The 24,573-nt window shown below is 46.2% G+C and overlaps 1 protein-coding gene across 8 annotated transcripts in view; it reads right to left on the bottom strand.

Annotated features, from left to right (window-relative positions):
- Nucleotides 1-24,573, bottom strand: part of DAG1 (dystroglycan 1) — a 139,278-nt gene that overhangs the window by 93,960 nt on the left and 20,745 nt on the right. For 2 of the 8 annotated variants that reach the window (XM_034775305.1, XM_034775310.1), the window contains exon 2: nucleotides 23,073-23,142. The exons of the other annotated variants lie outside the window; for them this stretch is intronic. The gene's annotated coding sequence lies outside the window, so the exon portion shown is untranslated. The remainder of the gene's footprint in view (nucleotides 1-23,072; nucleotides 23,143-24,573) is intronic. 8 annotated transcript variants of the gene reach the window in all.

Below are 24,573 nucleotides of genomic sequence, written 5' to 3'. Positions count from 1 at the left end.
TGCCCTCGGCCCGCATGTTGTGCAGGCCTGGTTTAGACATTTGGATTATATTAAGTATCAAGGGGTAGCCGTGTTAGTCTGTATCTACAAAAACAACAAGGAGTCTGGTGGCACCTTAAAGACTAACAGATTTATTTGGGCATAAGCTTTTGTGGGTAAAAACCTCACTTCTTCAGATGCATAGGTTCTCCTATGCATCTGAAAAAGTGAGGTTTTTACCCACAAAAGCTTATGCCCAAATAAATCTGTTAGTCTTTAAGGTGCCACCAGACTCCTTGTTGTTTTTGTAGATACAGACTAACACGGCTACCCCTTGATACTTAATATAATCCAAATGTCTAAACCAGGCCTGCACAACATGCGGGCCGAGGGCAAGCGGCAGGGTGGGGCTGTCGAGTTCGCCCAGGGCCAGTGCAACCACTAGGGCCGACGAACTAGACAGTCGCCTAGGGCGCCAAGGGGTTGGGGGCGTCCGCGATTTTTCCTCCCTCACCTCACCTCCCCTCACGCAGAGTGTGGCGCGGCTGATTGGGCGCCTGGGCCTGATTTAGCTGCTCCCATTGGCCTCCAGCAGGCAGAGTCCCTCCCCCGCTCTCCCTGCCTCAGCATCGCAGCACTCTGCAGAGGAGGGGCTGTGTGCTCGTCAGCTTGTTTGGTTCGGCTCCACATGGAGCGGCATGGTGATAAGGGGAGTCCTGGGGGGCAGTCAGGGAGCAGGAGGAGGGTTGGATGGGTCGGGAGTCCTGGGGGGGGCTGTCAGGGGGCGGGGGTGTGGAGAGGGATCGGAGCAGTCAGGGGACAGGGAGCAGGAGGAAGGTTGGATGGGTTGGGAGTTCTGGAGGGGGGGGGGTCAGGGGGGGGGGGGTGGTTGGATGGGGCATGGGAGTTCTGGGGGTCTGGATAAGGGTTGGAACAGCCAGGGGACAGGTAGGAGGTAGGGTTCTAGGGGGTCAGTTAGGGTGGGGGGGGTCCTCAGGAGGGAGCAGTCAGAGGACAAGGAGCGGGGGGGGGGGGGGGGTGGGGGGTTCTGAGAGGGGGGGAAATGAGAGGGAGGGGATGGGGGCGGGCCTCGGGTGGGGCTCTCCCCCCCGTCCTCTTTTTTGATTGTTGAAACATGGTAACAATAAAAAAGCGGTGGCCTGGCTCGGCAGGGAGGAGCCGCCTTCTGGAGGCACTGGAGAGCCAGAGCATTGGCTTGCAGGGGCGGCGAGCCCCAGCCATACAGGAGCCGGTGTGGCACAGGGGCGCAGCAGCCCTGCAAAGGTGGCGGCACCAATAGTGGGGAGCAGCTGCGCTCCCTGCCGCTCCTGCGCAGGCTGTGGCCTGGCACGTCCCCTCACCCCCCGGGGCTCCTGCAGGCTGTAGCAGATGCATGCGGTCGGCGGCCCCCATGTGCTCCCCGGCTCCCCCCTCGGGCTTTGCGGCTCCTGGGCATGTGAGCCACCAGCGCATGGGGCATTGAGCCTGCTCCGGGAGGGGCGGTGGTGGCTCACACTCCCGGAAGCTGCAGAGCCTAAGCGCCAGGCTGCAAGAGGGCAGCCGGGGGGTGCGTGGGGGGCCGGCGCCTACATGCATCTGCTGCAGCTTGCAGGAGCACCCAGGAGGAGCGCTGGGCTGCAGCCTAGGCAGGAGGGATGGGGGGCATGGCTGCTGCCCCCCGCACCGCACCGGCTCCTCCATTGCTGGGGCTTGCCGCCGCCGCAAACAGGACGCTCTGGCTCTCTGGTGCCTCCGGAAGGCAGCTCCTCCCTGCCAAGCTGCTGCAGCGGCCCAAGCCCGGCACAGCCAGTGAGTGGACTTGGGACAGGGGCCACTGGGATGGGGTGGGGAGGGCTCGTGGGGGGGGGGGGGGGCGGCGCCCCCCCGGGGGAGGTGGGGGGGGGGGGAACCTAGTCTGGGGAGCAGCCCCTGGGCATGGCTGGCCCCTGAGGTCTATAAAGGCTCGCTGGGTTCAGCCCTCAGCTGTTTTCTTTGGAGTAATATGGCCTCACCGCTTTACGAGTAGTGCAGGCCTGGTCTAAACAGTCACTGCCCACAAAGCACAGCATCCAATGACCTACTCACTGAGGCCCCCTGGAAGCCTGTTTATTCTGCCATGGCTGCACAGGCATCAATTCCAGCTGCTTCCAGACCACCATAAACCCGGTTTCTGCCCCAGGTTCTGGAGTCCCTACAGCAGGACACGCTGTCTCTAAGGGCAGACCCAGGCCCACCACTTCTTACTGGGCCTTGGCTCTTTCAGGACAGGCATTTGGGGGATTGCTGTTATGCAGGGGCTGGGAGCTGCAAACAATGCATGGTGGGGAAGCAAGCAGTGCTTCCTTTTGCTGTACAGGATGAGACACTGAGGGAGCAGCAGCCTGCTGGCCAGAATCTCCAGGGATTGGAACAAGCCAGCGGGGCTCCCAGATGAAAGGGAGCTAGGGAAGGAACCTGGGAGGGTCTGGGTTTTAGCCACTGGTAGCAGATCTCCTGTGCCCAAGAGGCAAGCACAGGAATTAGCTCTGAGGTAAGAGCAGGCAAACATCAGAAGCTAAAGTCGCTGCCCACTTCCCTGTTCGGGCCTTCAGGCTGGAGGCTGTAGTAGAGGGAGGGCATGGGCTCTCCCACAGGAATTGTGCTTACCACCCTACACCAAAAGAGGAACTCCTGAAGGCTGCAGCCCAGAGGGTGATGAGTTGGGGAAGGACCATTTTACTGGAGCAGTTTGCTTTTGAGACTCATTTTACACAGAAAGGGTGGACTTTACTCTACATTACTCTACAGCAGAGGGAGACCGAGGGTAGCAGCTGCACCTGACGCTGGAGGGGTAAAGCAAGTGCCTCACATCACATACAGTCTGGAGCCCATAGGGAGATGAGTTAGTCTGCTCCAGAGCCAGTCAGCAGGACATCCTGCCCTTACCTCCTGGAGATCTGCCACCCCACATCTGCAATTGGGTGCTGGACTGGAGAGGGTGTTGCCCTGGTGCAGCTCTTTGGGTGGACAAGAATAAAATGTGAAGCCTCAGTTTGTCTACATTCAGACCACAGTTCGTCCTGACCCCAACTCATCACCGCTGCAGCGGTGATGGGCAAACCATCATCTACCCCAGCAGAGCACACAGCTCTATTTGGGGCAGTGGAGGATGTCTGCTAGGATGTGGGGGGGCGAGGGGGAGGAGTTGAAGCTTCCCAAATCCTGGCCTGGACCCCCATCTGCCTGAAGACAGGGAGCCCTTGACTTGCTTGCTTCCCCAACAAAAGTTTGTGCTGGTGATCCTTGCTACCACCACCCTAAAGAGAGGCTGTGGCTGGGGTCAAGGCTACAGCACCAATTCGTGGGAACATGTCTAGCATCGCAGATTATCTTAATCCGGCCCTGTTCAATTCAATTCACCCAACTTCCACTGCTCCATGACCACTCTCACCTGCCCCCAAGAAATGCCACATGCCTAGTAAGCTGAATAAGGACAGGCTTCAAAGAATCCCTGAAAGCAGTGGACAGGCTCAAACGCTTAGTGCAATGCAAAGTTATGAGAAGGGGTAAACTTGTGAGCAGACAATGTATCCAAACCAGTGGTCCGTTTCCCCAGTGGCTATCCCATCACACTGGAAATGGAGTGCTCAAAATAAGTTCTGCTCTTCACTACATGCATGCTGCTATGTTATTGCAAAATAGAGATACAACTGAATCCAGTTTAACCTTAGGAATGTGGGTTTCTATAGGCACTTCACACGACATAAGTAGTAATATTTACAATTAAATCCAGACCTCCTTAATCCAAAACACAGCAGATTTATTTGGCGCCAACCATAAATTTTAATCTAATCTGTTACTGGAACAAACACTTGGAGCCTGGTAGCCTTACACATTTCTGAAGGACAGACTTCTGAGTCAACTGCATACAGATTAACCAAGCTGAAAGACTTCCAGTCCTGCAATCATCACCACAAAGTCTCTGCTCTTCAAGCTGTAGGCTAGTATTAAAGGCACAAGAATAAAAATCTAGGCGCACACATCAGGCTATGTCTATACATACAGCGCTGCAGCAGTGCAGCTGTACCAGGACAGCAGTGCTGCTGCAGCGCATCTGGTGAAGACACTCTATGCCAACGGGTGAGAGCTCTCCTGTGAGGTTATAAGTGTAAAATATCTCATTGAAAGGTGACAGGGCCAGAAAGAGTTAATTAACTCACAGACTGACATGATCCATGGCAGAAGACTTGTTAGGAAGATATGTGAATGAACAGAGCTTTGAAATGCAAGCCTGCATTGTTAGAGATAAAAGGGTAGTTGTTTGCTCAGGTCTTGTGACATAAGCAAACAAGTTTTGTCTATTACTATGACTTTGAATCAAAGATCAAAAAAGGACTATTAACATGTAGGAAGACACTTGAGTGAAATAGTATTATTGTCTATATGTCTCTTTGAAGGTTGTGGTAACCTGTATCTGAACTGTTCAATGGATAAATTACCCTATGCTAATTGCCATGATGTTTGGGGAGACAAAGGTAAATCTATTGTTTTCTCAGGCCAGGAGGCTGCTGGAAATGTCATTGACTGGAGTCACCCTGAATATAGACATTGGACTATAACCTATGGACTATTTCTAAAAACTTTTGGCAATTACAAACTCACCATCTCTGCTATGTAACTGGACCTCAAGAAATTGAACTCAAGTCTGTATGTATATTGATCTTTCAACCAACTCTCTCTCTCTCCTTTTTTAATAAATTTTAGTTAATAAGAACTTGCTATAAGCGTGTATTTTGGGTAAGATTTAAGTTATTATTTGACCTGGGTCTGCGGCTTGGTCCTTTGGGATCAGGAGAACTCTTTTCTTTTACTGGGGTATTTCATGACCAGTCATCCCCATAACGAGTGGTGATACTGGGAAACTGGAGTGTAAGGGAATTGCTTGCGTAACTTATGGTTAGCCAGTGGGGTAAAACCAAAGTCTTCTCTGTTTGGCTGGTTTGGCGTGCCTTAATAATAAAGGACACCCAGCCTTGGGCTGTGACTGCCCTGCTCTAAGCAATTTGTCCTGAATTGATACTCTCAGTTGTGTCCCACCAACGGCAGCATTGTTACAGCTCTCCCATCAGCATAAAAAACCCACCTCGCAAGTGGCAGAAGCTAGGTCAGCAGGAGACTATTCACACCCCTAAGATTTGCAAACAAAGGCTGTACTGTAGACATAGCCTCAGTCTGCTCACACCTCGTTTCTTCCATGAAGAAGTGTTCTGCACAGACCTAACGTTAGTTGGGGTTGATGGTTCATCTTGCAACAATGCAATTTAGATTGTAAGCTCCAAGGGGCAGGGACCATCTCTGTTCCATATCTGTAAAGTGCCTAGCACAGTGAAGTCCTGATTCTATGGATCCCTTGGCACTAGTGCAATACTAATTGCAGACCTGTAGTTGCCAGGATCAAAGTGTTAAAAGGAAATTTCGAGAGCATTTGAGAGAGGCAGCGCAAGCCTTCCATTTACAAGATACCACTTGCCAGGCCAATATACATGAAGGAAAATCCCCAGTGATATCCAAAGGCAATATCCAGGAGATCTGTTTCTGAGTCCTCCCGACTTAGCCAAGCAGCAGGGTAAAATTGACCTGATAGTCAGTTTCACACTGCCTACAGAGTTCTCAATAGCAGCAGTTAAATGGATTAACTCCCCTGCTGTATGGCAAAGCTCTGAGCTGCAGCAGAGACACTGATATGTGTCAGGTTTCAGAGTGGTAGCCCTGTTAGTCTGTATCAGCAAAAAGAATGAGGAGTACTTGTGGCACCTTAGGCCTTGGTTACACTTGCGAGTTACAGTGCAATAAAGGAGCTCCGGGTGCACTAGAATCATAGATCATAGAATATCAGGGTTGGAAGGGACCTCAGGAGGTCATCTAGTCCAAACCCCTGCTCAAAGCAGGACCAATTCCCAGACAGATTTTTACCCCAGTTCCCTAAATAGCCCCCTCAAGGATTGAACTCACAACCCTGGTTTTAGAAGGCCAATGCTCAAATCACTGAGCTATCCTTCCCCCCTTTTTAAACAAGCACCTACCTAGCTCACTACCCATCCACACTGGCAAGGCACATATAGCGCTCTGACTCCGCGGCTACAGCACTGCTGGTACTCCACCTTGGCAAGTGGAATAACGTTTGCTGCGCCCCCGCTGGAGCGCCACGGCGCCAGTGTGGACACCCTGGTCCTATAGTGTGCTCTGATCAGCCTCCAGAAGTGTTCCACAATGCCTGTGCTAGCCACTCTGGTCATCACTTTGAACTCTACTGCCCTGCCCTCAGGTGACCAACCGTCAGACCTGCACTTTAAATTCTCTGGGAATTTTGAAAAATCCCTTCCTGTTTGCTCAGCTAGGCATGGAGTGCTCTCTGTGAATCTTTCCAGGTGACCATGCCTCCACGTGCCAGGCAAGCCCCATTATGGAGCAATGGCGAGTTGCTGGACCTCAGTGTTTGGGGGGAGAAAGCTGTCCAGTCCCAGCTGCACTCCAGCCATAGGAATTACAATACCTTCGGGCAGATATCAAGGGACATGATGGAAAGGGGCCATGACTGGGACACACTGCAGTGCAAGATTAAAGTGAAGCAGCTGCGGAATACCTACCACAAAGCTCATGATGCAAACCGCCACTCCGGTGCTGTCCCTGCGACCTGCCATTTCTACAAACAGCTGGACGCGATACTTGGAGGCGACCACACCTCCACTCCGGGGACCACCATGGACTCTTCAGAGCCCAGTTCAACAAGGTAGGAGGAGGAGGAGCAGCAGCAAAGCGGGAGCGAGGGTGCTGAGGCAGAGCCAGGAGCTGTTCTCAAGCCAGGAGGAAGGTAGCCAGTCACGGTGGCCGGTGCTTGGGGAAGGACAAACACCAGAGGAGGTTCCCAGTAAACTGCTTTTATTTTGGGAAGGAAGTTATTCGATGCAGGCTCTTGGGGTGAGTAGGATTAGGGCTGCATGCATGCCTAGATGCAGAATAGGGTGTTGATGTGCTCTCTCACATCGCGGTAATCTGCCTCAGTGACCTCTTCAAAAGTCTCAGCCAGAACTTGGGCAATGTGCTTGCGCAGGTTTCTCAGGATAGCCACTGAGGTCCTTGTCCCAGTCAGGCTAACTGAGGGGTGAGGGGGACCATTGCTGCACACAGGCAAGCTGCATATGGGCCAAGGCGGAAGCCGCATTGCAGTAGAAGACCCTCCCTTGCTTCCCAGGTCACCCTCAGCAACAAGATATCTTCCAGGATGAACTCCTGTGGAAAATGTGGGGATAGCGTTCAGTATAGGGGCCCCCGTCACTTTGGCTCTCCCCAAGGCACAGAAACCCAGAGGACAGTACGGCCGTGAAACAATCAGTCACGCTTGACCCTGTGCTTACTCACCATTTTGGGGCTCCCGTGGGTTGTGCGCGCTCGCTTTGGATGGGCAAATTATGCTATTGTGTAGACTGTGCTTGCCCTTAAGTATGGGGGTATCATTGCTCTGTCTGTTGTGAACAATGCTGCCTCTGTTAAGTGTTGCATTTTGCCTTTGCAGATGCAGCCTTGAGATCTCAGCCATCCGTGTTATCACCGGCTGAAAGACTCCAAAGAATCAGAAAGATGCCACGTAGAAGCAAGGAAGACATGTTGCATGAAATAATGCAGCATTCAAGTAATGAAAAATCAAAAAGTGCAGGAGTGGCGGGAGAGTGAAAGGAGGGTCTGCCAGCAGAATGCGGATCGCCGGCACAAAGCACGGAGCGGCTGCTAAGCATCATGGAGCGCCAAGCGGACTTGATACAGGCGCTTGTAGCAATGCAGGCAGAGCACTACTGCACCTCTCCCACCCAACCCCACCCCCCGCAGCTCTTGTCCCAAAACTCTTTCCCTTGTGCCCCCATGTCACCTCCAACCCACTTTCCCCAACATCCGGGTTCTTACCACCACCAGCTGCCTCCAACACCTGTAGCTTCACCACCCAGCCCTGAAAACTACGACCCTTACCCACTACACTCAATCCCCATCACCATGCAGTATAGCCATCCTGAAGTGCAGCACTCATTGCACAGCACTCCAGACAGGAAGGCTGAGTATGATAATAGGTCTCAGACTACAAGGACAGAAGGGACCATTATGATATTCTAGTCTGACCTCCCACACAACGCAGACCACAGAATCTCACCCACCCACCCCTGTAACAAACTCCTGACCTATGTCTGAGCTATTGAAGTCCTCATCTTGTGGTTTAAAGACTTCATGGGGCAGAGAATCCTCCAGCAAGTGACCCGTGCCTCACGCTGCAGAGGAAATCCAAAAACTCAGGGCCTCTGCCAATCTGCCCTGGAGGAAAATTCCTTCCTGACCCCAAATATGGCGATCAGCTAAATCCTGAGCATGTGGGCAAGACTCACCAGCCAGACACCCAAGAAAGAATTCTCTGTAGTAACTCAGATCCCACCCTGTCTAGTGTCCCATCACAGGCTATTGGGCATATTTACCACTAATAGTCAAAGATCAATTAATTGCCAAAATTAGGCTATCCCATCATACCATCCCTTCCATAAACTTATCAAGCTTAGTCTTGAAGCCAGATGTGTCTTTTGCCTCCCCTGCTCCCCTCGGAAGGCTATTCCAGAACTTCACGCCTCTGATGGTTAGAAACCTTCATCTAATTTCAAGTCTAAACTTCCTGATGGCCAGTTTATATCCATTTGTTCTTGTGTCTACATTGGTACTGATCTTAAATAATTCCTCTCCCTCCCTAGTATTTATCCCCCTGATATATTTAGAGAGAACAATCATATCTACCCTAAGCCTTCTTTTGGTTAGGCTAAATAAACCAAGCTCTTTGAGTCTCCTTTCATAAGACAGGTTATCCATTCCTCAGATCATCCTAATAGCCCTCCTCTGTACCTGTTCCAGTTTGAATTCATCCTTCTTAAACATGGGAGACCAGAACTGCACACAATATTCCAGATGAGGTCTTACCAGCCTTGTATAACGCTACTAACACCATCTTATCTCTACTGGAAATACCTCGCCTGATGCATCCCAAGACCGCATTAGCTTTTTTCACAGCCATATCACATTGGCAGCTCAGTCATCCTGTGATCAACCAATACTCCGAGTCCTTCTCCTCCTCTGTTACTTCCAAGTGATGCGTCCCCAGTTTGTAACAAAAAAATTTGTTATTAATCCCTATGTGACGGGTTGGATCACAGAAACCCCCTTGGGAGCTGCCACCCAATGTGCAAAGACTACCCCTGCTTCTGTTTTCCCTGCCAGCTCAGGACTCCAGCACCCTGTCTTGCTGAGCCAGACACTCCCATCTGGCTCCAGCCACAGACCCAGGGCCTGAATCACTCGTCCCAAACTGCAAGTTTACCTGAAAACAGCTCCCAGAAGTGTGCTTGTCTTTAGCACTCAGATGCCCAACTCCCAATGGGGTCTAAACCCAGATAAATCCGTTTTACCCTGCATAAAGCTTATGCAGGGCAAACCCAGAAATTGTTCGCCCTCTAACACTGACAGAGAGATATGCACAGTTGTTTGCTCCCCCAGGTATTAATACATACTCTGAGTAAATTACTAAATAAAACGTGATTTTATTAAATACAGAAAATAGGATTTAAGTGGTTCCAAGTAGTAACAGACAGAACAAAGTAAGTCACCAAGCAAAATAAAATAAAAGGCGCATATCTATGCCTAATCAAACTGAATACAGATAATCTCACCCTCAGAGATGCTTCAGTAAGTTTTTTCTCAGACTGGACACCTTCCAGGCCTGGACACAATTCTTTCCCCTGGTACAGCTATTGTTGCAGCTCAGTGATAGCTAGGGGATTCTTCATGATGGCTCCTCTCCTCTTTGTGTTCTCTTCCACCCCTTTATATAGCTTTTACATAAGGCGGGAACCCTTTGTCCCTCTGGGTTTCCACCCTCCCTCACTGGAAAAGCACCAGGTTAAAGATGGATTCCAGTTCAGGTGACATGATCACATGTCACTGCAAGACTTCATTACCCACTTGCCAGCACACATATACAGGAAGACTAACAGGTAAACAACTATCTGCAGACAATGGTCCTGGTTAATGGGAGTCATCAAGATTCCAAACCATCATTAATGGCCCACACTTTACATAATGACAATAGGCCCTCAGAGTTATATTTCATATTTCTAGTTTTAGATACAAGAGTGGTACATTTATACAAATAGCATGATCACACTCAGTAGATTATAAACTTTGTAATGATACCTAACAAGAGACCTTTTGCATGAAGCATATTCCAGTTACATTATATTCACTTACCATATTTTTATAAAACCATATAGACTGCACGTCACACCCTAAATGCATGACCTTGCACTTTTCACTATTAAATTTCATCCTATTACTATTACTCCAGTTTACAAGGTCATCCAGATCTTCCTGTAGGATATCCCAGTCCCTCTCAGTATTGGCAATACCTCCCAGCTTTGTGTCATCTGCAAACTTTATTAGCACACTCCCACTTTTTGTGCCAAGGTCAGTAATAAAAAGATTAAAGATTGGTCCCAAAAATCAATCCTTGAGGAACTCCACTAGTAACCTCCTTCCAGCCTGACAGTTCACCTTTCAGTATGACCCGTTGTAGTCTCCCCTTTAACTAGTTCCTTATCCACTTTTCAATTTTCATATTAATCCCCATCTTTTCCAGTTTAGCTAATAATTCCCCATGTGGAACCATATCAAATGCCTTACTGAAATTGAGGTAAATTAGATCCACTGCATTTCCTTTGTCTAAAAAAAAAACCTATTACCTTCTCAAAGAAGGAGATCAGGTTGGTTTGGCACGATCTACCTTTTGTAAAACCATGTTGTATTTTGTCCCAATTACCATTGACCTCAATGTCCCCAACGACTTTCTCCCTCAAAATTTTTTCCAATACCTTGCATACTACAGATGTCAAACTAACAGGCCTGTACTTACCCAGATCACCTTTTTGTCCTTTCTTAAAAATAGGAACTATGTTAGCAATTCTCCAGTCATACGGTACAACCGCTGAGTTTACAGATTCATTAAAAATTCTTGCTAATGGGCTTGCAATTTCATGTACCAAGTTCCTTTAATATTCTTGGATGAAGATTATCTGGGCCCCCTGATTTAGTCCCATTAAGCTGTTCGAGTTTGGCTTCTACCTCGGATGTGGTAATATCTACCTTCATATCCTCATTCCCATTTGTCATCCTACCATTATCCCTAAGCTCCTCATTAAAGACTGAGGCAAAGTATTTGTTTAGATATTGGGCCATGCCTAAATTATCCTTAACCTCCACCCCATCCTCAGAGTTTAGCAGTCCCACTTCTTTCTTTGTTTTCTTATTTATATGGCTATAGAACCTTTTACTATTAGTTTTAATTCCCTTTGCAAGGTCCAACTCTACATGGCTTTTGCCCTTTCTCACTTTATCCCTACATGTTCTGATCTCAATAAGGTAGCTTTCCTTGCTGATCCCTCCCATCTTCCACTCCTTGTAGCCTGCTTTTTCTTAATCACCTCTCTGAGATACTTGCGCATCCAGCTTGGTCTACAACCACTGCCTATGAGTTTTTTCCCCTTTCTTGGGATGCAGGCATCTGATAGTTTCTGCAACCTGGACTTGAAAAAATCCAGGCCTCCTCCGCCTTTAGATCCACAAGTTCTTCAGTCCAATCCACTTCCCTAACTAATTTCCTTAATTTTTTCTTAGTCACAGATCTATTTTTGTTTATACTTCCATTTAGTTTGAACTGAATTAACTCATGATCACTCGAACCAAGGTTGTCCCCCTACAACCATTTCTTCTATAAGATCATCACTACTCACCAAAAACAAATCTAAAATGGCATCCCCTCTTGTTGGTTCAGCAACTACTTGGTGAAGGAATCCATCAGCTATCACATCCAGGAAAATCTGAGCCCTATTATTACTACTAGCACTTGTCCTTCAGTCTATATCTGGGAAGTTAAAGTCTCCCATGATCACACAATTCCACATACACAAATCTGTGATTGTACCATTGCCCACCCCATCCCTTTCCCCTGTTTCCCAAGCAGTTCTGTCTCTCTTCAATAAATGAATTTTCTTTTCAATAAATGGATTTTTTGGCTTTGAAAACATTCTTTATTATTGCATAAAGTAAAAGATACCTTAGCCCAGGAAAGCAACAGGCACTGCAAGTCAGCATAGCAAACACAGCATACTCCTCAGCAGTTCCGGCTCCATTCCCACAGACCGAAAGGGAAGACAGAGCGTGCAGTATTAAAAAGTTGAAAGATGGCGCCAAATGTGGACAGAAGCAAAGGGAATGCTGGGATGCGAACCGATGCATCACAGGGCATTGGGACAGGACCCAGAATGCCCCGCACTCCATGCCCCCTTCCCACAAGCCACAGCGCCAGAAGGGGAAGAGATGTTCTGTGGGATAGCTGCCCATAATGCACCGCTCCCAATACCGCTGTAAGTGCCACAAATGTGGCCACACCAGTGCGCTTGCAGCTGTCAGTGAGGACAGATTGCAGTGCTTTCCCTACTGCGCTCTCCAAAGGCGGGTTTAACTCACAGCGCTTTACATCTGCAAGTGTAGCCATGCCCTTAGAGGCTAACAAATTTATTTGGGCATAAGCTTTCGTGGGCATGAAAGCTTATGCCCAAATAAATTTGTTAGTCTAAGGTGCCACACGTAATCCTCGTTCTTTTTGCTGAAATGTGTGGAGACTCAGGGAGACAGCACTACGTCAGATCACATTTGGACACTTTTCTTTAGAACCAGAACTAGGAACTTAAAAAAATGAAAAGTTTAAATTCTGCAGAAGTGGTAGCCAAGTTCCCCCCTTTTTGTATGCACTATGGAAAGCGTACTTACTTGTCACTAGCAAATGGATTTTTAAGTCCTACTGCAGTGTATCACTGCAGACCCTTCTCTGCAAGGAGGAGTGCGCCATGGAAATGCACATATATGCACATATACAAAGCATAACTGACATCAAGGCCAGCTGCCTGGCAGAGGGGCCCTTAATGAGCCAGGGACATAAGAGTGCTACACACAGTACAGAAGAATGCAAAAGTATCATTTAACTACTGATCCCTTCTGCAGTCTCCTTCCAGGGGCTCTTCGCTACAACAGCACACAGTATCTCAGCTTCCACGAGTGGCAAAGATTTTCTTCTCATTCCCAGTGTTTTTATAATATATATTTAGCATATTGTTGTAACAGTAGGAGAATATAAAAACCTCACACTGGCCTGAGTGACTCCAGAGACTAAAATAAACATGGCAAGCCGTATTTGTGGTTTGGTTTTCCTCCTTCCCAGGACCTCAATTTTTCAGACAAAAGCTTCATAGGTTAGCTATAAAAATACCTAAACCACAGCAGAAACAGGTGATATAGACTCATAGACTTTAAGGTCAGAAGGGACCATTATGATCATCTCGTCTGACCCCCTGCATGCTGCAGGCCACAAAGCCGTCCCTACCCCTTCCCTTGACTCTGCTGTTGAAGTCCCCAAATCCTGTGGCTTAGTGACTTCAATTGGCAGAGAACCCCCCTGCTAGTGATCCCTGCCCCATGCTGCGGAGGAAGGCGAAAAACCTCCAGGGCCTCTGCCAATCTACCCTGGAGGAAAATTCCTTCCCGACCCCAAATATGGCGATCAGTAAAACCCCGAGCATGTAGGCAAGAGTCTCCAGCCTGACCCTTGTTAGCCATTATACTATTTACCTGCCGTTGCACTGTATTCCTTTGGCTAAAATCATGTTTTTCATTAAACCATTCCCTCCATAAACTTATCTAACTTAATCTTAAAACCAGACAGGTCCTTCGCCCCCAGCGTTTCCCTCGGAAGGCTGTTCCAATATTTCACCCCTCTGACGGTCAGAAACCTTCGTCTAATTTCAAGCCTAAACTTCCCCACGGCCAGTTTATATCCATTCGTTCTTGTGTCCACATTAGTACTAAACTGGAATAATTCCTCTCCCTCCAATATGTTTTGGTTGGAGAACTGTTAGCTTTTCTAGGAAATTCCAAGCCTGCCTCAAGGGTATGTCTACACAGCAGCGAGCCTCCCAGCCTGAGTTGGCACACTCGAGCTAGTGGGGCTCATGCTAGTGCTCTAAAAATAACTGTGTAGACAGCACTTTGAAGTTGCAGTTGGGGCTGGAACTTGGGCTCTGAAGTCCATCCCAGTCTGTTGACCCAGGCTGGGAAGCTTGCTTCTGCAAGCTGTATAGACATAAACAAAGTCTGAATGCTGGACTTTTAGGGCATGGCTACACTTGCAGATGTAGAGCGCTGTGAGTTAAACCCGCCTTCGTAGAGCCCAGTAGGGAAAGCGCTGCAGTCTCTCCACACTGACAGCTTCAAGCACGCTGGCGTGGCCACATTTGAGGCACTTACAGCGGCATTGGGAGCGGTGCATTATGGGCAGCTATCCCAGCATACAAGTGACTGCAACATGCTTTTCAAATGGGTGTGTGTGAGTGAGACGGAGTGCGTTGTGTGTATGTGGGGGGGGGGAGAGAGAGAGAGTGTGGGTTTTTGGGGTGCTAGGAGTGTGTCAGCATGCTGTCTTGTAAGTTTAGACCCTCCCCCCCCCCACCTCTCTCTCTCTCACTCACAGCAAACAGTAAATGTTTGCTTATTCTTGGAGCTGATAAGCAGCCGGCTTCTACAAAACAGAGCTTTGAAAGGACATTTCCGCATTCCTGCAGCCGATTTCACAACAATGACAGGAGTGGCCACTTGACTTAAGGGGATTATGGGACATTTCCGGAGGCTGATCACAGCGCAGTAACGCAACACCTCGTTCACACTGGCGCGGGGGCGCAGCAAACGTTATTCCACTCGCCGAGGTGGAATACCAGCATTGCTTAGCTGCGGAGTCAGAGCACTCTACGTGCCTTGCCAGTGTGGACAGGGAGTGAGTTAGGGTGCCCGGGGCTGCTTTATTGCGCTGTAACTTGCAAGTGTAGCCAAGGCCTTAGGCTCAGTTTTCCCCCTCTGGGCAAAGGGCCAGGCACTGTAACTGTCCCATTTGATTTACATCAAAGCAATTCAGATCAATGTTAATCATGACTTAAATAAGCAAGCAGGAGATCTTGATTTAAATCACTGATTTTAATCATGTTTTGCATTTGTACTTTAGTTATTTTCCTAAAGAAAGGCTGATTCTCCTTGGTTGATAATCATTAAAGCATACTGATTTGCAACTAAATATAGCATTTACACTAAATTTGATGCTTCTTTTTGCTTACCAGGAAAATACAATACATCTATGCACATTTATACAACTTAACTTGCATCTATGCAGATTATTTTTTTACATTTTGTATTGTTAGAAAATGGTGAATGATGCATTTACTGAGATTAATTTTTTTTTACATGTGATTTGTGTCAAACCATTTGGATGGAAATTCAAATTCAATTATAAATGCACAAACCAGCTTTTTTTTTAAGTAAATAAAACTACCTTAAGTGTGTTGGATACATTAAAAAATTATCAAAATATGTTTTGCATTTAAAGCTACCTGATTTATTAAATAGAGGAGGTATTATTGTAGTTAGTGAACTGAACTGATTCTTTCTGGTCACCATGTCCAGCCTTCAAGATTTTAGATGAGATCTCATCCTCTCACATGAAGTTTTTATTCATGGATTGAAAGAGGAAAAACAAGTGCTCCTGCTTTTTCCCAATTGCTTTTTCTTGACTGTGAACGAGCTAGTCACTGAACTGAACTAGTTGAATAAACTGAAATGAGAAAAAAGGGTCTTTGCACCTGCAGGAGCGCTGTCAAAAGTTGGTTTAGCACTTAAACTCAGGGTTAGCAAGTGACTTCCACCAGTTAAGTGGTTTGACTCTTTTAAACTTGGTAGCAAGCATGTAATTTTTTTAATTTAAATGTTTGCAATAGATTATAGTAAGTTTAGGCCTTAACATAGGTTGCTTAATTTCAAATTTAATTTTAAGCAAGTTTATTTTTAAAACACCCTGCATTTAAATAAAAAATCCAATTTAAATAAGAGATCAGATTTTATTTATTTTTAATTGATTTTTATCCACCCTACCTTATATTAGAAGCAAGGCTGTTTCTGTTTAAATCAAGTTAGAAATAAGTCTGAAGTTCTTACTTGGCCGGATAGTTTTCAGATAGATGTAAAACACTCATCCCAAAGGGTGTTTACTGATAAAACTAGTGCTAAATAATGTTGCAGTCACAACAAACTCATGGGAAAACAAAGCAAACTTGGCAGACTTCTTATTACACAGATGGTAATTAGTTTTGAAATTAGTTTTTTGATTGAGAGAGTCACACCAAACAAGAATCCCTTCCTATGAAGTCCCATCTAATTAACTCTTTTGGGGTCCAAAGGTAGCATCTGCCTCTGGATTCTACATTAGTCAAAACAAGCTTCTGGAGTAAAGAAAGCAAGACACCACTACACAAAAAACTTGCTGTAAATTTAATCACAACATAACTTTCAAACACAGATCAACCTGACCCATAAGAAAATGCTAATCTATTGATGTACACACTCTGAGAAAGGACAAGAGGAGAGTCTCCAATAAGCCTGAAAACTGCTGGCAGTTACTTAAGGTGCACTAAAAACGTGCCTGGGCTAAAATGCCAGCAAACAGCCACCACAGCACAGTCCAGCATACAACATGCACATGAACGTGCTCAAGGAACCTTGCCACTGAGAACCACAAACAAAAACCCTCAGGTCAAAGTTATCCCTCCCATTAGAGATTCCTAGCCCATTTGTTATGTGCCTAGAATGAACTCCTGACAGTGACAAACACTCTCTTCAATCTGACATTCTCCTAAACATTTATAGTATCAGAGTTGAGGGATCAAACAATGCTTTAACAAGATTTTAACATACTCCATGAGAAACATGCCTCTGCATGGGTGCACGGACTCCATGGTAGTCACAGCAGTGCATCTGTCCAGCTACAAAGGTCACTTTCCTCTGACTCCCACATTCCTGCTCTAAAGTTCAGCTAAATCTGGGCTAAAATTAAAGCAAGAACAGTAACTTTGAGGGATTCTAATTTAGGTGAGAAATGCAGCAGCATATCAGGAAAGCTGTTAACTTCCCAAGCCCACACTAGATCCCAACTCATAGCCCAGACATATCAGGCTCACTCACTATCTTTGTAGTTTTCAACATCCTTTGAAGATGTGAACACCAGAACAGTACACAGAATTCCGGTACTGGTTGCACACAATGCCATATGCAGGGTAAAATCACCTCTCCTTGCTCCTACTACGTTCTCCCGTTATTACATCCTACAATTGCATTAGCCCTTTTTGCCACAGCATTGCACTGGGAGCTCATAGAATCATAGAAGAATCACAGAAGATTAGGGTTGGCAATCAGAGTGATCCAGCTCCTGTTGCCCATTCCCAGCTTCTGGCAAACAGACTTAGGGCCACCCAGAGCATGGAGTTGCATCATAGAAGATTAGAGTTGGAAGAAACCTCAGGAGCTCATCTAGTCCAACCCCATGCTCAAAGCAGGACCAACCCCAACTAAATCATCCCAGCCAGGGCTTTGTCAAGCCAGGCCTTAAAATCCTCTAAGGATGGAAAATTCACCACTGTGAGGGGTTCGGTCACAGAGACCCCCTTGGGACTGTCACCTGATGTGCTGAAACTATCTGAGCCCGTTTTCTTTGCCAGCTTGGGACTCCAGAACCCTGCCTTGTTGAGCCAGACATGCTAGTCTGCTGCAACACAGACCCAGGGTCTGAACCATGCCCCCAAAGCTGCAGACTTAATTGAAAACAGCTCAGCAAGTACTCCTGTCTCCAGCACCCAGACACCCTGCTCCCAATGGGATCCAAACCCCAAATAAAGCTTATCCAGGGTAAACTCATACACTGTCCACCCTTTATAACACTGAGAGAGAGATATGCACATCTGTTTGCTCCCCCAGGTATTAATCACTTATTCTGGATTTGTTAATGAACAAAAGTGATTTTATTAAGTATAAAAAGAAGGATTTAAGTGGTTTCAAGTGACAGAACAAAGTAAGTCAACAAGCAAAAATGAAGCAAAAACACACAAGTCTAAGCCTAATACATTAAGAAACTGAACACAAATAAGTCTCACCCTCAGAGATGTTCCAATAAGCTTCTTTCAGACTAGACTCCTTCCTAGTCTGGGCCCAATCCTTTCCCCGGTACAGTACTTGTTAGTTCCAGCTCAAGTGGTAACTAGGGAATTTCTCATGACTGGCAGTCCCCTTTGTTCTGTTCCACCCCCTTTTATAGTTTTGGCACCAGGCAGGAATCTTGTCTTTTTGGATCCTCACCCCTCCTTCTAAATGGAAAAGTACCAGTTTTAAGATGGATTCCAGTTCAGAGGACATGATCACATGTCACTGTAAGACCCCCTTCTTCATTACCTAGTAGCTGGAAAACACCTACACAGGAAGGCTTGCAGGTAAACAAACCCATTCACAGTTCATTAATTCTGAAGCACCCATAATGGCTTCCACTTAACATGTTTACATCAGTAATACAAGTTTATATCTTATTCTCCTAACTCCACACATAGAAATAATACATGCAAACAAATAGGATGACCACACTCAGTAGATCATAAGCTTTGTAATGATACCTTACAAGAGACCTTTTGCATGAAGCATATTCCAGTTACATCATATTCACACTTATAAACATATTTTCCATAAAACATATGGAGTCCAACGTCACAACTACCTCCCTAGATAACCCGTTTCAGTGCTTCATCACCCTCTTATTGAAATAGCTTCTCCTGATATCCAACCAAGATCTCCCTCACTGCAACTTGAGACCACTGCTCCTTGCTCTGTCATCTGCCACCACTGAACAGCCTAGCTCCATCCTCTTTGGAAACCCCCTTCAGGTAGTTAAAGGCTGCTATCAAATCCCCCTCTCACTCTTCTCTTCTGCAGACTAAATAAGCCCCGTTCCCTCAGCTCTCCTCATTGATCATGTCCCCCCCCCCATCCTTTTCATTGCCCTCCACTCAACACTCTCCAATTTGTCAACATCCTTTCTGTAGTGGGGGCCCCAAAACTGGACGCTATACTCCAGATGTGGCCTCACCAGTGCCAAATAGAGGGGAATAATCACTTCCCTCGATCTGCTGGCAACGCTTCTCGTAATGCAGCCCAATATGCCCTTAGCCTTCCTGGCAACAAGGGCACACTGTTGACTCATATCCAGCTTCTCCTCCACTGTAATCACCCAGCCTGTAGCAGTGCATAAGATTATTCCATCCTAAGTGCAGGATTCTAAACTTGTCCTTGTTGAACTTGTTGATTCAGATTTTTTTTGGCGCAACACTCCAATTTCTCTAGTTCACTCTGAACCCTATCTCTACCCTCCAGCATATCTACCTCTCCCCCCAGCTTTGTCTCATCTGCAAACTTATTGAGCATGCAATCCATTCCATCATCCAGATCATTAATGAAGATGTTGAACAAAACCAGCCCCAGGACAGACTCCTGGGGCACTCCGCTTGATACCGGCTGCCAACTAGACATTGAGTCATTGATCACTGGCCATTAAGCCTGACGATCTACCCAGCTTTCTATCCACCTTATAGTCCATTCATCCAATCCATACTACTTTAACTTGCTGGCAAGAATACTGTAGAAGACCATATCAAGAGCTTTGCTAAAGTCAACATATATCACGTCCACCACTTTCCCCATATCCACAGAGCCAGTTATCTCATCATAGAAGGCAATCAGGTTGGTCAGGCATGACTTGCCCTTGGTGAATCCATGTTGACTGTTCCTGATCTCCATCTCCTCCAAGTGCTTCAAAATGGATTCCCTGAGGACCTGCTCCATGATTTTTCCAGGGACTGAGGTGAGGCTGTAGTTCCCCGGATTCTCCTCCTTCCCTTTTCTAAAGATGGGCACTATATTTGCTTTTTATTGTCCAGGACCTCCCCCGATCACCATGAGTTTTCAAAGATAATGGCCAATGGCTCTGCAATCACATTAGCCAACACATTAGCCCTCAGCACCCTCGGATGCATTACATGGACTTGTGCATGTCCCGCTTTTCTAAATAGTCCTTAACCTGTTCTTTCACCACTGAGGGCTGCTCACCTCCTCCCCCCTTGTCCAGTGCAGCAGTCTGGGAGCTGACCCTGTCTGTGAAGGGAGAGGCAAAAAATTAAAAAAAGCATTGAGTACTTCAGCTTTTTCCACATCATCTGTCACTAGGTTGTCTCCCCCATTCAGTAAGGGTCCCATCCTCTTGTTGCTAACATGCCTGTAGAAACCCTTCTTGTTACCCTTCGCATCCCTTGCTAGCTGCAACTCCAGTTGTGCTTTGGCCTTCCTGATTACACCCCTGCATGCTCGAGTAATATTTTTATACTCCTCCCTAGTCATCTGTCCAAGTTTTGACTTCTTGTAAACTTCCTTTTTGCGTTTAAGCTCACTGAAGATTTCTCTGTTAAGCCAAGCTGGTCGCTTGCCATATTTGCTATTCTTTCTGCACATCGGGAGGGTTTGTTCCTGCGCCCTCAATAAGGCTTCTTTAAAATACAGCCAGCTCCCCTGGACTCCTTTCCCTCTCATATTAGCCTCACAGCGGATCCTGCCCATCAGTTCCCTGAGGGAGTCAAAGTCTGCTTTTCTTAAGTCCAAAGTCAATATTATGCTGCTTTCCTTTTTTCCTTTTGTCAGGATCCTGAACTCATCCATCACCTGCTGCCCAGGTTGCTACCCACCTCTACTTCCCCTACCAATTCTTCCCGGTTCATGAGCAGCAGTCAAGAGGAGCACAGCCCTTAGTTGGTTCCTCCAGCACTTGCAACAGGAAGTTGTCCCCAACACTCTCAAAAACTTCCTGGATTGTCTGTGCACTGCTGTATTGCTCTCCCAGCAGATCTCAGGGTGATTCAAGTCCCCCATGAGAACCAGGGCCTGTGATCTGGAAACTTGCATTAATTGTCCGAAGAAAGCCTCATCTACCTCATCCTCCTGGTCTGGTGGTCTATAGCAGATGCCCACCATGACATCACCCTTGTTGCTCTCGCCTCTTTTTTCCAGTTTTATACTGGAGCGGTGAGCAATCTTACTGCTCTCTTACATACAGTGCCACTTCTCTACCTTTTCTCCCCCGCCTGTCCTTCCTGAACAGTTTATACCCATCCATGACAGTGCTCCAGTCATCTGAATTACCCCACCAAGTCTGTTATTCCAATCACATCATAGCTCCTTGACTGTGCCATGACTTCCAATTCTTCCTGCTTGTTTCCTAGACTTGTTGCATTTGTGTACAGGCACCTAAAATAACCAGTCAATTGCCCTACTTTGTCAGTATGAATCAGGAGGCCTCTCCTGTTGCACTCTCCTCGTGTTTCTTCCTGGTATCCCACTTACCACAGGGCTTAGGTCTCCATCCCCCAGAGAACCTAGTTTAAAGCCCTCCTCACTAGGTTAGCAAGTCTGCCTCATGTTCACTTGTTTGTGCAAAATCCTTTCAGAGTCAGGGCGCTCCAGGATCCAGTCCCCTATTCTGTATGTATGAGCAGCAGTCCTGGTTCCTAGATGTATAACTTTGCATTTCATAGTGTTACAAAGTATCCGGTTCACATGGGTCCAGCATATCAAGCAATCCAGATGGTTCTGTATGACTATCCTGTGCTCATTATTTACTGTTCTCCAATCCCTTCAAATTTTTAAATCAACAATGATTTTATATTTATTTCCAGATCACTGATGGAAAAGTTGAATAGTCAGGCCTCGTACCAATCCTCGCTAATAAAACTTCCTATTTGAGGATGATTCCCCAATGACTACCACTTTGAGATGTCAGTCAGTTCTTAATCCATTTAATGGTTGTTATATTGATGATATAGTGCTAATTTTTTAATCAGCGTGCTGTGTGGTACTAAGTCTTACAAAATCTTATGCATGTTACACCTAAGCAGTTACTTTTATCAATCCAATTTGATACCTAACATAGTTACCATCTCGCTCATGGAGGTTGCAGATATACCCACACCAGCCTATTTTTGTAGCCCTCATCTTTCCCTTTACTCCAATCTCATATTTTGTTTTCACGGTATGTTAAATCTTATTCTGATTTCTCAGGGCACAGTAGAGCATGACTCATTTTTACCAGCCCACAAGGGACCTCGCACACTTTTGGGCACTGTATAAATGTTAGTACTGTAATCTAAGGTAGAATCTTGAACGTAACTTACATGATGACGGTTTCAGCTTATTTTGTAGAGTCTTTCAAAACCTATAGCCAAAACTGCTTTAGTTAGAGAGTTTCATGAGAGGAATCAAGAAATTTAAGTAAGGCTTCTCCCCCCCCGCAAGGTGATGAGCTACATGTAGGTAAAGCTACCATTTGCCCTGGCTACACTAGGATTTTACAATGTGTTTGTGTTCCATAAGCACATCTATTCTTCCTAGCACCAACATGGCATTACAGGAACCTCCTCTCATAAGTCCTCCATATACCTCCTGCCTTCACCACCTCTCAGTCCTTTCACTTGTGAAAGGCTAAGCATTTGGAAGTCAGCCCAAACCCACCCCACCCAGCTGGGAACAGTAATGTCCTTTTTCTTAAGGAACAACTCTACCTTCCAAATACACAGCTTTGAATTGTCCCATACATGTAAGTCTGGGAATTAAGCAGATACTTCCACAGTAGCCTTACTTTTTCCCCTTTAATAGATGAATTACAATACAATTAGGTCCTTCATACCCAGCATAACATGCTTCCTCCCATGTTCTAATGTGGCCCATTGCCACAGCTTATGAGATCACATAACAGGCACTTGCACAGAGTAGGAGATTCCAAGTGGGGAGGCTTTTCCCTCCCATGTTGCAGCACCCTTCAGGGAGACTCTGCTGCCCCATCCCCGGACCACTTGAAATCTCTGCAGATGGCCAAGGAAAGTCTGCACCCTCGCCTCATAACACATTTCCCTTTGGGGGAGATGTCCTATTACACTGTGCCCAGCAGCAAAAGTACTAGGCCTGCAGCTGCCATTTGCAGGAGCCGTAGAGCACACAAGATTTGGATCTACCTAGAAACTACTTACAGGTAGGGTTCAGGAAGGATGCTCCACATTGCTAGGGAAGCCCTGGCAGCAACATCCCAAGAATCTATTCCTGAAAGGGAAAGGAAATTAACCCAATTGGTCCCAAGACTCAAAGGTGTTGGTTCAGTTTGCATTGTCACAACCAGTCCTCCCAGAGCTGCAAAAGGAAAAGAGTTAAGGCACTGCCCTCATTTCTATTAGGAAAATCAGAACAGACAAGAGATTGGAAGACAAAACGGACAGCAAAGAAAAAGTGAGCCATTTTCCCAGTGCAGAAGACTATCACAACTAGATATAGACACTCAAACACTCTTGTTACTTTTCCACACAGGCAATTGCTGATGGGCCACAGAGATGTTACACATAGGGTAGATAAAAATTAATTATTTTTTATTTAAATCAGATTTTTTTGATAAAATGCTTTTTGAGGAAAAAACCTATCTAAAGATAGTTTTAATTAAGATATATCTGAGCTATAATGTCTCATCATGGAATAGGGATTATAAATTCTAATTCTATAGTATGAGACAATATATTCATGTAATGTTTAAGAAAAGTTTTGTAAACAAGTTCCAATAGTTCATGGATTAGGGACCCAATTTTACAGGGTTCCATGGGCTTCTATATAGATTATTTAGGTTAATCTTTCTATCTACCCAAAGAGACTCATTCCTCAGTCTAGAAGGTACCATCAGAGATACTTAGTTTTGCAGTTCTCAAACTGTGGATTTGTGTCTCCAGAGATAACATGCTTGTTAACAGCAAAAATGTTTTTAAATAAATAAATAATATATAGAGGTGAGAAATAACAGACCTCAACCCTATTGTCCCTCCGCAAAAAACTGCAAAGTTTCAAATAGTTCAATTAATTGAGGATTGTTGGGGGCGGAATAGATCTGGACAAGGAAAAGAAGTCTGGAGATAAATGTGACGAGGGACAGACAGTAGAAACAAGAGTGAAACTGTTTGAGCAGCATATTCCAGAAGTCTAGAGGTCTTTCTGAGAGTAACCTTCATTGATTTGAGTTCTACCATACCATTCTCTCACTAAAAGAGAAAACCTATAATGCCAGCAGGCTGTAAAAGAGACCCAGTTTGGGAATCATAGAATATCAGGTTGGAAGGGACCTCAGGAGGTCATCTAGTACAACTCCCTGCTCAAAGCAGGACCAATTCCCAACTAAGTCATCCCAGCCAGGGCTTTGTCAACCTGACCTTAAAAACCTCTAAGGAAGGAGATTCCACCACCTCCCTAGGTAACACATTCCAGTGCTTCACCACCCTCCTAGTGAAAAAGTTTTTCCTAATATCCAAACTAAACCTCCCCCACTGCAACTTGAGACCATTACTCCTTGTTCTGTCATCTGGTACCACTGAGAACAGTCTAGATCCATCCTCTTTGGAACCCCCTTTCAGGTAGTTGAAAGCAGGTATCAAATCCCCCCTCAATCTTCTCTTCTGGAGACTAAACAATCCCAGTTCCCTCAGCCTCTCCTCATAA

Source organism: Trachemys scripta, chromosome 7 (assembly GCF_013100865.1).
Source record: "Trachemys scripta elegans isolate TJP31775 chromosome 7, CAS_Tse_1.0, whole genome shotgun sequence".
NCBI classification, from domain to species: Eukaryota; Metazoa; Chordata; order Testudines; family Emydidae; genus Trachemys; species Trachemys scripta.
Note: the sequence above shows the minus strand (reverse complement) of the source record. Positions and strands in the feature narration are given on the sequence as shown.